Below are 15,992 nucleotides of genomic sequence, written 5' to 3' on the forward strand. Positions count from 1 at the left end.
AGGGTTCCCAGACGGACTTGCTAAACCACGTCAGGCAAGGTTTGTACAGTGTGGCCACCGTCCACACAGGCACACCGGCAGTCGCTGCCGCGGTTCAGGATTTCTGCACACGTCTCATCTGATCTTGGCTCTCAGCACAGGGTGTGTGCTTGGCAAGGTGATCTGCTCATGCACATTGGATCTATTTGCACTCAACTTGCAGAAGGATGGCAGAGGGGGTTACAATCACACCCCAAGAAGGCCATATGGTGGTCAGAGCTGGGCTCTCTGTGCATGCAGAGGTTGCAGGGAGGTCACCCAACAAGCTTTAAAGGAAGGTGGCGTAAGTACAGTGAAACCAGCTTCTCCTGAAAGAGAGAAAATGAGATCTTGCCTTCAATACTGGGCATCGAGGGGCCAGGGCACAGCCCTGTTGCTCCTGGCTTGCTCCCCACAAAACACCTTGGAGAAGCGCTGCAGTGGGCGCTCCCAAGGGCAGCTGGGAAGCAGGAGACCGCTGCTCTTCGGCCACCGCACGCTTTCTGACCCGAGGAGGAGTCCACTGAATATTGGCTGAATGGGCAATGCTGGGGAGGCTTGTGGGCAGCTCCTGTTTAGCCCCAGAGGAGGGTCCCCTGCCCTGTCTCTGAGTGAGGTCTTTGGGGCTCTCCGACTCCTCGCGGCCATCCTGTGCTCCTGATTGCACTTCTTTCCTATCTTCAAACACGCTCATCTCAAGGTCCCTGAGCCCAGACATCTGTGGACACACCACTTTGCCTACAGGTCAGCCTCTGAGGCTTCTTCCCAATTGCTGACCTGCTGCCAAACCGCAGCAGCCGGCACCTGCCACCAAAGCTGGACGAGTGGCCTGGCTCTGTGCCCAGGCTGCACAGCTGGGGAAAATGACTCAGCAGCGTCTGTCCCCTTGCATGACCTAAAGCCCACAAGGAAGTCAATCACTCCAAAACGGTCCCAGCAGGGAACTCCCACAGCCTCGGGACTCTGGGGAAGGAAACATCTCAGAGGTCTTCTTGCAGAAAGCCTCTTGGGGTGCTGCCGGGGCCTGGGCATGGAGCCACACCGCCTGGGATTGAATCCCTGTGGGACTCTGAGCAAGTTAACATCCCCCAGTGCCTCAGTTTCCTATCTGTCAACTGGGGGCAATAATGGCATTGACCTCACAGCGTTGTTATAAAAATTAAGTGAGATGGATGATGTGAAGTGCACACAACGGGCAGCTACTGCTTCTGCTGTTCTTGTTACCTTTGTTCTCTGGCATCCCTGAAAACCACAGTCAATCAATAACCAAGGTCCAAGGCGTCTCTCCTTTGGGCCTGTGCAGAATATATCTGTCCCCCCAGATTCAAATTCCCCTACAAATTCACAGCCAAATCCCTCTCTCCTGCTTCCCCTGCCCCTCAGCTGGAGGATGAGACCCTCACTTCTTTCAAGGTTTCCCCACAGGAGATAGCTTGCTGTCTCTCTGCTCCTTCCCTAGTCCCTGTCCTCTGCCACTTACCAATTTGTCCTCTCTGCCTCTAAATGTTCCAGGAATGGACAAACCAGTACAAACTAGGGTGAGGGCATCAGCTCCCTTGTTCTAGGCACCCTCAAACACAGCTGGCCCATAGAATTGAGCTTCCCCTTAGCTAGAACTTTCTAGGCTCCTTCTCTCTTCCCCTGAATGTCATCTGTACCTCCATCTGAGCCTGTTTAGTGGCACTTTTTAGACTCAAAGACAAAACTTCCTATTGAATACATTAACTTTGTTGTCCACTTTAGCTTAACTTTCACAAAGGGTCACCGCTGAAGCATCAGCGATGACTGTTGTGACCCCCAATCCACCTTCATCCAAGCGATTGATTGCAGCGACCAACCCAACCTGTCCCCAACGGCAGTGGCACAGGTGGCCTCTGTCACCTGCAGATGAAATCCGTCTCCTCCTTTCTTCTAACCACACCCCTGAGGCCCAGAAGCTCAGCTCACCTGGGGCTCACGGAGCTACAGTGTCCAAGAACTGACGAGAGAGACTTCAGGTGAAGCATCTCTGGGCCTTGCCTCCCATTGGACTTGACATCTCAGGCCCTGTCTTGCCTACAAAGTCTGTCACCCCTTCAGACAAGTGTCCCCAGAGCACTCCAATGCACTCCCTCCCTCTAAGTGTCAGGACACACGAAGGTCCTTCCTCCTTGCATCGCTGAGGTACACTTAAAATCTCCTCAGGCGACCTCTAGTGCAGTCAGAAGGTGAGCCTCATCAGTCAGACTAATGAATTATCATGGAAACTACTTTGTGGTTTTTCTGCATGTTACTTAACCTTTCCTGAACATAAATCTTATCCCCAGCTAGTCATTAAGCCCCAAGAAAGAAACAGCCAGGTTTTATTAATCTCTGAATCTCTCCTCTCTCCAAATTCTGAGTGTGGCATTTAGGAAGGGCTTAGTAAATATTTGTTCATCACTAACTGATGGATGTCACTCTGAGTTTCTTTCTCAACCCCACACCTCCACAGCTGAGGCTCTTAGTCTATGAATGCAGTGACTCCAAAAAGGAGAAAAGGTTCTGGAATCTTCAAGACCCCAGACTAGACCAAGGTGGACCAGGGAGTCTTACAAGGTGGGACAGGATCTCGTCCTCCAAACCCAGTCTGGAGGCTCATGGTCAGCTCCCCTGATGAGCTGCTCTGCTGATTTTGGGCAGCAGGCATTACCTGACTCACTACGTGGCTGTGTTCATGACTCCAACTACCATCCACGTTGGTCTCTTTTGCCCTCCACTCAGACCTGCCCAGAAATCCTTCATCAGGGTTTGGCATCCTCTGAGAAGATGGACTGCAGCCAACCTCAGGGAGGGAGAGTCCCAGAGGGCAGCAGGCAGCTCGGGGTCTTACACTTTAAGGCAATGGTGGGCGTATTCTTATTTTCATAAAAGTGGTGTTTGGAAAAGGTCGTGGGAAAATGCACCTTGTTTCCTCTGGAGGCCCCTCAGGGAGCACCTACCTGTGACCCCACAGCCTCCTGGGCTCCTGAGCACACCCGGAGGGCTCCTGGCACTTCCGTCTTCCCACCCTGCCTCTCTGTGCAGCCACGTGGTTTGTGCCCTCGGGTGCTTCAGGCTGCTGCTCAAACGCCATCTTAACAGAGGGGTCATCTGTGTCCCCATACACACAACAGCAGTGTCTTCTGGCTCTTTCTGGAATGGTCCCTCCCTCTCATCTGGCCTCATTTGCCCCATCTGATATCCCATCTGCCCGACTTCTGCCAATTTCTCCTCTTGAATGCAAATTCCAAGAAAGCAAAGACTCTGTCAGTTTGTCGACTTGTGGGCTCCTCCAGCTTGTGCCAAGAATCCTGCCTGGCCAGTGACAAGCACTCCTGATGCAGGTGTCCGACGAGTCAGTTGACATGGAAATCTTGGGGTCCTGGGACACTGGACTGGGTCATGCCAGGGTCTAGTTGCTTTCACTAAGGCTCACTTGGTGAGCCTTAGGCCCACCAGTTTTTACTTGTAAAGAGTGAAAATTATACCATCTACTTACCCCAAGAGAATAATGAGAAGTTTAAATAAGATTAATTTGTATAAAAGAGCTTTGCCAAATTAAAGCGTGCCACACATGAAAAACGGAACTGCTAATAGTGGAGTTGGCGGGAGTCGTAGACACCATGTCCAGAACTCCAAACTACAGAAGCCCCGCGCAGGGCTCTGTCCCACCCAGAGCCACGCAGCTCACCGTGGCGACCCTTCCTCGTGTTTCCAGGTGCTAAACTCTGTTTCCCAGGCTGCCCAGGACAGTGGCACAGCATCGTGGCTTTGGCCAAAACTGTTTCCATTTCAGGAAATAATTCCCCACCTCCAAGGATGCACGGAGTACACGTAGTCAAACCACCCAGGTCTTCCAGGCACCAACCCCAAACTCGGGCGTAGATGGTTTTATGACCCTCTTCATCTTAAGAAGCAGATCACAAACTGGACAGAGTGACACCAGCTCCCGCCTCTCACTAAGAACCCCAAGCAGGTGCTGCTGCCCAGAGCTTTCCAAGCTTCTGCTTCTGTCATGGAGGCCAGCGGAAGCTACGGGTGTCCACTTGCTGCCTGGGAAGCCCAGGCCCTCCCTTCTGCCTGGCCCTGGTGCCAGCTATGTCTCCCAAACTTGTTTTTCCATGCCTGGGCAAAGCTGAGCAAGGCTGCCTTTGCCCGGGTCCCCTGAGACTCTGGACTGAGTAGAATAGCAGGAAATTTGTGTCCTTCCCAGAACTGCAGAATGTGACCTTATTGGGCAATTGGGTTGTTGTTGATGAAGAGACATCAGGTTGGGGTAGGGTGAATCCCAAATCCAGGATGACCTGTGTCCTTATGAAAAGAGAAAAGACAGAGGCTGGACTCGGAGGAGGAGGCCCGTGTGACAGTGGAGGCAGACTGGGGTGACGAGCAGTGGCCAGAGCAAAGGCCACCCACCCCTGGAGCTTTCACCGGGAACCTGGCCCTGTGGACCCCGGGATTCTGGACTTCCGGCCTCCAGAAGAACCTGAAAATAAATTTCTGTTGCCTTAAGCACACAGCTCATGGTCTTCTGTCATGACAGCCCTGGAGAAGGAACGCAAGTCCCCAGCACGAGATCTCCCCAGCCTCCTTGCCAGTTTCCAAGCCCCACGCCTGTCTGTTGCCCACTCTTCCTTTGGCGGTCCAGGCTCACCAGGCCTTGAGCCGGCGCCAACATCCCCCCGAGGATGCCTCTGCCCTCACTCGCTAGACATGCTCCTTCCCTTTCTCTGAGAAGCTCTGATGACTGAGAAATAAAGGACCTTTCAAGGTCTGTTCCCTTCCCAGGGATGTCCTGAGAACTCTGACCCTGGGGGTCTGGGCAACCGACTCTGGGCCCTAAAGGCTGGTGCAAGCTGCAGAACCTAGTAGCCCCCACACAGCCTGGCATAGCCACAGGCCCTGCTTTGTGAACCACAACCAGGGCAGGGAGCAGAGGGAATCCGCACAGGGCAGAGGGGAGGGAACCTGCATGGGGCAGGCAGGGGACAGGTGTGCCATCACATGCGGCTGTGTTAACTCTGAGCTGTGTGACCTGGAGCCAGTCACGCCTCCTCTCTGGGCCTCAGTGTTTCCTTGTTTACATAAGCGGACAGTGTCAAGATGATGGGTTCCACCTTGTCTGCTGCCAGGGAGGGCAGACATGCCTGAAGTCACCTGCCTCCCTTTTCACCCAGGATGGTGGAGGCCAGGGTGAGACATAAGGCACAGAGACTGAGGGACCAAGCTAAGGAAAGGGATCAGGCAGGCAAGGGACAGATAAGCATGCGTCGTGGATGCAGCTTCTGAGCTGAGGCTGGGGAGAAGGGGGCCTGTTTGCTCATGAAACAGCATTTATTTACAGTGGGTTTGGGTGAAAACCTGGCCTAGCTTACTAAAATAATTGCATGCAACAAATCCTTCCTCCCTCCCACTCCAACTCCCCCAAGATTTCTGCTCTCTTATAGAGACAGAGGCTGAGCAAGTTCCAGAGAGAGGATGCAAGCTAGAGAAAGTCACAGACAAAGGGAAGAAAAAAACTAAGGGACGAGTGGCTGGGAAGTACATTAAGGTTGGCGAAGGAAGAAAATCCCAGCAGCCTGCTGGGCCCTCCCACACTCCATTCTAGGCTCCATGGTGGCCATCAGATGTCCCCTACAGCTGGCCCAGGGTCAACTGTGGTCCAAAACTACCAAAAGGAACATTCCAGAAATGAACAATTCGTGACTTTTAAATAACTTTTATTGCAGAATATTGTTATAATTGTTCTATTTTATTTTTTAGTGATTGCTACTAATCTCTTACAGGACCTTAAATCAGGTATAGATACATATCTTGATTTCATAAATTCAGGCTTATCAAGGTATGTGTGTTCAGGAAGAAAGCCAGGATATGTGGGTTTGGTACCGTGTGCAGATCCAGCACCCACTGGGATCTCGGATTGCATCCCACATGGAGGAGCCGGGGCTGCTAGGCCTTCTCCACTCAGTCTTCCTCATCCCCAGTGTGTCCTCTGTTTCCCTATGTCCCCTGTACCCAGATGCTCTCTTTCCTCTTGCTATGGGCTGAATTACAAAGTCCTGAACCACCCCCGCCAATGCCTTGGAACGTAACTGGTTCATAGACAGGGTCTTCTAAAGAGAGGATGGGGTTAAAATGAGGTCATTAGGGTGGCCCTCATCCCACACGACTGGAGTGCTTTTGAGAAGAGGACATTTGGACAATGACAAGGACATGGACAGTGGGAAGGCCATGTGAAGACATGGCAAGAAGGTGTCATCAACGAACTGAGGAGAGACGCTCAGGAAAGACCAGCTTGGCCAGCACTTTGATCTTGGACTTCCAGCTTCCAGAATTTTGAGAAATGAGTTTTTGTTGTTTAAGCCTCTTGTTCTGAGGTTCATGGTGACAGAAGCCCCAGAAAACGAACATGTCCTCTCTCTGCCCTCCCAGCCCCGCAGCGCCTTCCCCTTCACCTCCACTCTGCTGCCCCACACCGACCACCACAGGCGGATAGAGCCCTGTGTCACCAGGAGGACTTGGTCACCAGCCAAGGGAGCCCCTGGCTTTCAGAGGAGCCTTAAGGAACTCACTTCTGTTCTGTGGGATTCACTTCCTTCAAAAATACAGAAGGCGTGACCCGGCTTGTGTGAGCATGAAGTAATGCAAAGGGGACCACAATTTGCTAATGGATAGAAGATCCACAGTGGAAAGCTATTATGTCTGTGGCTGGGGGAAAGTCACCAAGTACATTAAACAAATGAACAACATGTGGAAATGTATGTTCTTGAGAAATGACAGCAGTGTTTCAAGAATTGGAACAAATAATCAAGACTAAACATTTTGGATCTAGTTCCAATTTGTCACTCCAGGCTCAAGCCTCCTAATGTCCCATCTATGCAAGGCCAGCAGGACCCCTGAGATTTGATGTGAGGAGCCCCAGTAGCATGTCATGGAAGGGAGCAGATGGAATGAACCTGGTCCTCCACATCTTCTCTGGGTCTGACACCATCATATAAATCCCCTCTACCAACAGGGAGAGCAGACGTTAGGCCGTTTTACAGATAAGAAAAGAAAGCTAGATCTGATCCAGGGTACTGCCCGAGGTTGAATGGCCGCAACTAGAAGAGTCTGGATTTAAACTCGCATGAGTCTGGTTCAAAATCCACACTCTTCCCCTGCAGTGGGGTGTCAGGTGCCATCGGGCTCTCAAGGTGCTATGGCAGTGGAGGTTTTCAGCTGGAGCTGGAGTGGGGTGCTGCTCAGAGGCTCCTGGCAATGTCTGCAGACACCGTCTTATCTTACGACTTGGGGTTTGTACACTAAGAGCATCCAGCGGCAGACACCAGTCATGCTGCTAGCCTTCCTACAGTGCACAGGGCAACGGCCACAGCCCAGATCCCCTGGACTAGGGAGACAGAAAGAATGACCTTCCTGAGCCCCTACTGTGAGTGGGGCATATAGAGTAGATGCTCTCAGGCACAGCGAGTCACAGAACACCACTGCCTAGAAGGGAATTATGACAGTCCCAGTGTTAAAAGTGAGGGGACACTCAGGGACATTCAGTAGGTCGCTCAAGGTGGAGAGCCAGGTTTCACACCCAGCCTGTGCAGGCCATGCTCCCCCTGCCCACCCAGCCTCCCGAGGCCCCGCTTGGAGTTCCTGGCTGGGGAGAGCTGCCCAGAGGACAGAGCTCTGAGGAGGAAGAAGAACATGTCAAACTGAGCTGTTAGGGCATCTTCACGGGGGCCACCAAAGGGCCACGTTGCCAGTGAAGCTGCAAGAACCATCTCCAATTTTGCTGGTCAGCAGGCGTTGACTCCTCCTGTCCTCACCCCAATTCCACAGTGAAAGGTCTTTAACTCAGCTGTGCACTTGACAATGGAGAGAGATTCCCCAAAGCTGCTGTGAAGGTCTGCACATGACCTCAGGACTTCTTGGAACCGTGAGTGACCGTGTGTAATAAAAGGGCCTGTGATTCTCATGCATTGCCTCATTTCCTACAAAATACCACACATGGAATGTTCTTGAAGTGAGTGCACAGGAATAAAAACACAGGGCGACCTTAACTAAATCTCTCCCTCTTCTTTCAACCCAGGTTTGCCCGTTGGTAACGTGAGAGGGATGGATGAAATGAGCTGTCGAGTCCTCCCCTCGGGGGCATTTCCCGAGTCTTCCATTCCGTAAGTTCCACAAGATATCACTGAAAAGAAAGATCTGAGCCTGAGACTTCAGGGAATTCTAAGTTTCTTGTTTCCAATCCAAAAATAAACAGCTGTCGGAGTTCAAAGAGAGGCGCCTTCCCCAGGGAGAGGCCCCTGGACAAAGAAGCGGGTCCGTGGATGTTCTCCATGAGCTGACTGCGAAGGCGTCAAAGCTATCTGGGTTGACTGTGCCTTATCCACACACCTTGACCAGGGGCCTCATGTGCCTGAGGCCCCAAAACATTCAGCCCCTTGGCGGTACCCTCAGCTACCATTCTCCACACTCCCAGCAGAGCGACCGCCATGCTGGGGCCAACGTGAAACCCAATCCCTGTGTGCTCTGGAATGACCCAAGTGCCTGCAAGAACCACTGGGCATGACTGGGAGTCAGATTTGTCCAGGGAAGTCCTGGCTTACCCGGAGTGTCCCAGCATAATCACTAAGAGTGTGTGCTTGCTCGCTCTCTCCATCTCCTCCTCCACCCCGTTTCCCTCAAGAGTCACAGTTTGAAAGGTAAATTATACAGTTGCCTATACAGAACGGTTTAATGCTACCAAAGACACGACCTGAAAACCAAGACCTGTCAACTGCACAGTTTACCCTTATACAAATGAGACAGAGAGAGAGAGAGAGAGAGAGAGAGAGAGAGAGAGAGAGAGAGAAAGCGAGTGCACACACAGATGTCACCAGCACCGGCCCTGTGTCTTTGGCCCACTCCAATCTTTAATTTTTCTAATTTCTTCCGTGACCTCCTTTCCAGGATACCCGTGTAGCCACAGACACAAAACTGTCAGCCTCACGCTATTGGGAACAGAGAAGTACACGGAGGATTGGGGAACACTGGGGAAGCCGCCAGGAGAGGACTGTGCCAGGAACTATCAGGTGAGCTTCCAGAATAAGGTCTTTTTAATTTTGTTTCTTTCTTAACAGGCTCCCAGGCCTGGGAGTCCGTAAGATTCAGTAGATGGATGAACCCATACGCTCGCTAGACATCTGACCAAGTAGGTCGCGTTCTCCTTAGGGACAAGTTGGAAAATAGCTTGGCTGCAAGGGTCGTCAGTTGATGAACCAGAGAGCCAGCCCGAGGCTCTCCCCAGCGCTGACTCCCCCGGAGTGCTCCTGCTTGGATAAGGAAGCGGGTGGTGGGCGGTCAGACGCCTGGCCAAGCACAGCCCTGAGAAGCGTAGCCTCGAGTGCCGTCTAGTTGGGACGCACAGGGCCGTGAAGGCATCCAGGCCTCAATTGGCGGGGTGCTCCTCTGTCCAGGCCGAGAGTCGGGCGAAGGTGTGCGGGGTGGGGAGGCTTCTGTCCACAGAGGTTGGAATGGGGGGACTACAGGTGGGCTAAGACAACTGAGTGCCATGTGATCAAGTTCGGAGACACAGAGGAAGGGACGAGAGGGTCCCTCTCCAGGGCGGGCAAGGCAGGTCACACCTGTGTGAGGGTCCTGAAGGGAAGGTTGACACCAAGCTGGATCTCATTCAGGAGCAGGCCCCAGCCCACATTCAGACAAAGACAGATCCCCAGAAAAGACAGGATAGTTTGGGGCGTGCCCCTAACCGCTATGGGGAACCAGGAACACCCAGGGGCCAGTGTGGGTGACATGTACAAAGGGAGAGTTTCAGCTCCACATAAGGAAGGATCCCAACTATGTGAGCCATCCCCAGTTAGAATGGGCTTCCCCAATAGGTGGTGAGCTCCCCATTCCTGGAGGCAAGCAAGAGAAGAAAGGAACTACGATCTGCAAGGGGTCGGAGGCAGGGAGACTCGAACAGCGAAGGGAGAAGCCCAATAGTTCATTTCGAGGTTGATCCCACTCAGAGCCTGGCACAGTGACTGCTTGGAAGTGTTTATTGAATTGATTCACAGATGATGGAGCCTCCCCAGCAGTGACAGGGTGACTCGCAGGCCAGGCCCACACCTGACTGGCAAGCCCCCTCCGACTCGCTCCGCTGGGAGGGATGTTGTGTTCTTCCTCAGCTCTCATGCTGTTGTGAAGATCAAATTAAAGGAATTTTATGTGGGGAAGATCAGATGAATGGAGATGAATGTGCTTTGAAAGAAAAGCAGGAGGCTCTGTGGAAGGGCCCGGGTTGTTTTTCATTCTCAGCCTGGAATGGAAGTCTCTGGGCGAGCGTATCCTTCTCATCATGGCAGTTCTGAAAGGGACCCCAAAGAATTCCACTCCAGCCTTTTCAAGGAAAAGACATGGAAGTCTTCAAAGGCAGATAAAGTAATTTGTATTTATGTGAAGTCAGAAAATTCCCTCTTTTTCCTCCCAAGTTCCCACAATTTAGACTGTTAAAAGAACCATATTACAAAACAAACCACTCAAAAGAGAGGAAATCAATCCCAGTTTAGACCTTGTTTAAAGAAATCATTTTAAATCCCACACAAGAAAAACATACAGAGGCCTGATAAATGTTCTGGAAGCTGGCAGGGCCTGGGAGGAGTGCAGGGCCGTCGGGGGCAGGACATAAACACACGTGCGCCGAGCAGAAACGTGCGACCGACCGTCTCCTGCAGCTCGGGTGGCAACAGGATGGGCCTGGCAGGAGGGCCCTGACTCTGTCCAGGCAGGATGGGCATCCAGGGGTGGTGAGTCTGGCGGGAGGGTGGCAGGGGGCTGAGCAGGCATGAGGGTGAATGGCAGCAGGCCGCACAGATCAGGGCCTCCGTCCAGGTAGACAGGCCTGGCTTGGAAACCTCCAGGGGACTCCAGACCCTGCTGCAGAGACCAAACCTCACTCACAGGAGAAGGGTGGGAAAGTCCAGAGACAGGTTCCACCCGCCATGAGACCTTGTTTCCCACCCCACCCTGTCCCCTCCGATGGAGGCAGCCTTTGCTCTGCATGTGACCTGGGGCCTGTTCCATGTCAGCTTGGCGTCCCCCTCACAGATGAGAATCCCCCCACCAGGAGGCCCACCCCAGCAGGGTGTGTGGAAAAGGCTCTCTGACTCTCTCTTCCCTCTTAAGGTCCGCTCCCTCCCTGGCTCCACCTCCTCTTTTAAATAACAGCACAATATCCTTCAGCCCCCCCCAGCAACGGCCCCCATTGTGTGAACAGCCCCAGGTTTGCCCTGGGCCCAGCACCTAGTCCCGCTGCTGGGAAATATCTCCCCTCCTCACCAGCGCATTCCTAGCCATCTCTGCACTTCAGCTCACCTGGGGTCTCCAAGAGCCATCTTCGCATTCGTCTTCCCTGCTGGGCTGTGGGTTCCTGGAGGCGGGGAGCAAGTCACAGAGAGGGGTAGGATGGGAGGAAGGGAGCAGAGGGGCTGGGAGGGAGGGCTGGCCATGGGCCTGGGGTATGAGGCAAGATCTGGGGTGGCAGGTGGAACGGAGGTTTCAGGGGCCCACGGATCTGAGTCAGGGGCTCCAGATGCAGCTGTGGAGCAGCTTAAGCTGGAGTCACGGTGGCCCCTCCCGCCCCCAAACAGTCCCAGGTCCCATCGCTTCAGCACATGAGGTTTCTACCTCTGGGCGCCATCTGCCCCTCTTTGACCTGTCACCTGCTCATCTCGTAAACTCCCTTTGCCCTCCTTTACCCCACGGTGGGCCTCATCGCCCTCCCCTCTGAGCTGCCTCTGGTGGTACCTGGCTCTGGGTGGTCCGAGGCTTTCTGGCCATCGCTCTCACCATAGATGCCCAAGACCTTTTGCAGAGGGTCCTGGTGCCCAGGAGTCTTGTTCAGGAAGCACCGGGCCCAGGAGGACAGGGAGGGGTGGTCCTCTGGCCCCTTGCCCTACTGGGGGCTCTTCAGGCAGATGGCACCAGGCTTGCATCCCTTGTATCTCTGTTGTCTTGATTTTGTTCCCAAACACACCAAATTTAGCAGCAGCCACACTGTGTTCCCTCTACTCCAGGAATACAAGAGCATGATAATCTGGAACATTCAGCTGGTGACAGAAGGTGTGAAGACAAGCAATTAGATTCCTATTGAAAAGTCCTGATAACTTCTTCATTTCAGAATCAATTGCTCTTGTTTATGCAAATTCCCTCTGTTACTCTAAATTTTTTATTTCTCTAGCTTTCAGCTGAGACGTGTGCAGAAGCAGGAGACTGATAAGCTGCAAAGTACTAGAAAATGCCTGGCATGCAGTCGGCTCACGGAATATTTGGTGAGGAATGGAACGAAAGAGGGAGGAAAGCAGAGACCTCTCTGACTGTATGAACAACCCCTTCCTCCAACACCCTCACGTCCTCCTAGATTTGGTCACTCCGGAAGTCCTCTTGCGTGTCTGTCTGCACACCAGCCTGTCAGCTCCCAGATGACAGGAGCAGTGGCTGTGGGCACTGGCTCCCCTGAAGCCCCAGTCCCAGTGTCACAGTGCCTCACAGTGCTGGACTCAGAACTGGCACTCAATCAGCATTTGAATTGCTGACGATCAACCCATCAGTGACTCCAGAGACTTCAGACGGTGGTTAGGATGAGCGATGTCTGACCTTGAGCCTTGGTCTTGCTATTTACTACCCTCTCTAAGCTCAGTTTCCTGTCCTGTAAAAAGAAGCATTGATCTCTGAAAATCTATCCTTGATGCCTCCCTGGCAGGTCTGACACCACCCAAACTGCTTAGACCATGAGCTCCTCCAGGTCAAGGGCCATGTGATCTTTAGATCCTATCTCCCTAGCACCCAGTTCAGAGCTGGCATCCAGGGAGACGGGGCATACATCTGTCCAGCCAAATGTTCTGGAGGCCCAGCTGTCCTAACTCACACCTCCTTTGCAGATAAGACACCTCCAGGTCCAATCCTATCCTCAGTGTCGTGGGAACAGGGAACAGCACATATTTATTCAACTGAAAATCTCTGTGCCAGGCCCTGAGGTTGGCACTGGGGAGAGAGATGGAAACCACTGCTTCCCTACCCTCAGGGAGCTCCCAGTCAGGCTAGAAGGCAGACAGTGACAGAATGGAGGACAGTACAGTGCTGCAGATTGAGCACAGAGAAGTGAGGAGCTTCCTATGAGCTACAGGCCTATGGGGTGATCTTAGATCCTAAAGGTTTGCCCTTGGAAATTCCAGAAAAATACTATTTGAACTTGAAAAAACATCTCTTGATTTACTTGGCTCACTAGCAAGAATTCATGGAAGGGTGACACCTTCACCAGTTGGAAGTTCATGCCCTGAAACGTTGACCTTGAGCCTGGGAAGAGCCTGCAGCCATGATGACCCGGCTTGGTTCCCTCCTTATGACGGATCGTTTCTTGCACAGCCCAGGTAGGGAAGAATTCCACGGGGCCCCATGCCTGGAGGATGGACCTCTGGTGAACTGTTGACCTGCCCAGGTAATCCCACCCCTGGGGAAAATGGCAGGAAAAGAGCCTCCCAATGCCCAGGATGATTTAAGATCCAGAGGGAATGAAAGCCCCTTCATTCTGGTCCCTCATTCCTTCCTGCCAATCCACACGGAGGAACTGCACCCAACCCTTGTAAGGTTCCCGCCATGAGAAACCAACTCAAGGTAACTTTAACTAAAGATTCTTTATTAGAAGGATAAGTTCAGGAGCTTCACATAAACACAGGAGACTTGGGGATGAGCCAGGGAAACTTCCAGACTCAGGAAGTCAGGACACACAGAAGCTCCTTCCCAGGGAGGCAGTGTGGTCAGGGCTGGCCTAACCCAGACTTACCCATCAGGATCTGCGACACCCCCATTTTCACCTGCACCCACTCACCCTGGAGCCACAGGATTTGAAGACCTGGGAGACAGCACCTAGTTCAGTGTCCCCATCTGTATTGGAGCAGAACAGGAAAGAGCTGGCTCACAAGCACTCATAGGATTTTACCTGGACTTTCACACATTCAGGGAAAGGCAACTCCCCAGTGGAAACAGGTTGTTGTCAGGAAGGGAGAAGGATCTGGGCAGCAGAAGCCGTTGAATGGCCATCAGATGCTGCTACTTTTAGGAAGCTTGAGGTTTAACCCATTTATAGCTAGCCCAGAATATTCACTCAGTATTTTGTTAAACAAATGAACAATTAAAAGTATCTGTGCAGCTGGGCGTGGTAGCGCACGCCTGTGATCCCAGTGGCTCCGGAGGCTGAGGCAGGAGGATTGCGAGTTCAATGCTAGCCTCAGCAACTTATCAAGGCACTAAGCAACTCAGTGAGACCCTGTCTCTAAATAAAAAATACAAAATAGGACTGGGAATGTGGCTGAGTGGTTGAGAACCCCTGAGTTCAACTCCCGGTATCAAAAAACTGTATCTGTACAACACAGAGAGTGTTTCCCCCTCTTTCAGGTTATTACATTGTAAGATAATTTGTGAAGAGATCAGAGGAAAGAGACCAGCATCAGCACTTCACATCAGTCTATCTGGCAAGAATTAAAAGATCTAACAATGTCAAGTGTTGGAGATATGGAGCAAGGAGAACTCATTTATACCGCTGCAAATTCGTGTTAGTTTGGAGAATAATTTGCCATGATCATTAATGTTGAAGATGGATATATTCTATGGTCTCATACCAGTTATACCAATAGTCAAAGACAAAACTCACAAACTGTACCTCAGGACATTTAAAACATGTTCAAAGCAACTTGGCCCCGAGAGAAGAAATATACATCAATATGAATATGGAAGAACAAATTCTAATGTGGTCATATCACAGAATCTAATGAACACACTGAGGCTCACACATGAGAAGGGATGAAACTCACACTCAATTTAGAGCCACAGTATTTCCTTGAAGGATCTTTCTGAAAATGGCAACCAGTTGCATAAGACATATAAGCAGAGTTATTTATTTTCCAGTTGTTTAGGAAGAATGTAGAGTACATCTGTCTTTCAAACTTTCCATGAATTCAGAAAAATTTATCTGGCCCTTTCTAGTAAATCAGGAAATGCTCCATTCTAATCACAAAATTAGAGATAAGACAATCAATAAATATGCTCAGATCTTTCAATTATAGGTAAACCCTAAACCAAGGACATAGTAAAGGCAAGACTGGTGAGAAGTTTTCTGCCAGAAAATGCCAACACATGTGCCAGGAATCTGTCAGTTATTGTGACCAGACTACCTGAAGCTGTCTGTCCCAACTCCCTTGAGTAGGCAGGAAAGAAGACAGACATTTCAGAATTGTTCTGGTAAGTCACCTTCACACCTTTTCAACCTTACTTCCTACCTAAACCCAGCCTATTCTTTAGGGCTCCCTGCTAAAGCCTATCAGTCCTTACAATCCGGCCACACATGTAAGTGATACACGCTGCACACTCTCGTTGTCCTCTAAGTCACTCAGGTGGCTGTACAAGGAGCAAGCACTAGATGCTGCTGAGATAATGATGACATTGTGATAGAGATGAGCTGAGGATAACTTCAGTGTGAGAAGGTCCTTTTGTAAAGTATGTGTGGGACAGGCCAATGGGTGGGTAAATGGGGCATATAGGGTGGGCACTATTGGTATGGATCATGTACATATTATAGAGAAATTATATAGTAGATGCATTCAATCAGGATGAACTCTCCTTCCAAAAGCACTGGGGGACGAGTCACATGAAGCTGAATATAGAACATAGATATTCAAAGGGTACATTCTCTTCCCCAGCCCAACCCTACTGCTCCCCCTGGATTTCCTATCTTTGGAGAATGGTTCTACCTTCCTTCCAATAAGCCAGACCAAAACCTAAAAGGTGTCCTGTACTCCTCCTTTCCCCTCACTCCATCACAGTTGATCAGGATCTGGGGCACCTGCAACCTGCCGACCATGTGTTCTTAGTATGATGAACGTTGGTCCCTTTGTTCCCACTGACGTGTGTCACCTATCACCCACAGGATCGCCACACTGCATATA

General features: G+C 51.5%; 1 long non-coding RNA gene across 1 annotated transcript; it reads right to left on the reverse strand.

Annotated features, from left to right (window-relative positions):
• Positions 1–10,551: 10,551 nt before the first annotated feature.
• Positions 10,552–13,011, reverse strand: LOC125617325. Its single transcript, XR_007348305.1, has 3 exons — positions 11,800–13,011; positions 11,368–11,422; positions 10,552–10,929 (listed from the first exon to the last, which is right to left on the reverse strand). It is a non-coding gene; the product is annotated as an uncharacterized LOC125617325 (long non-coding RNA).
• Between the last annotated feature and the right edge of the window lie 2,981 nt (positions 13,012–15,992).

Source organism: Marmota marmota, unplaced genomic scaffold (genome assembly GCF_001458135.2).
Source record: "Marmota marmota marmota unplaced genomic scaffold, marMar, whole genome shotgun sequence".
NCBI lineage: Eukaryota > Metazoa > Chordata > Mammalia > Rodentia > Sciuridae > Marmota > Marmota marmota.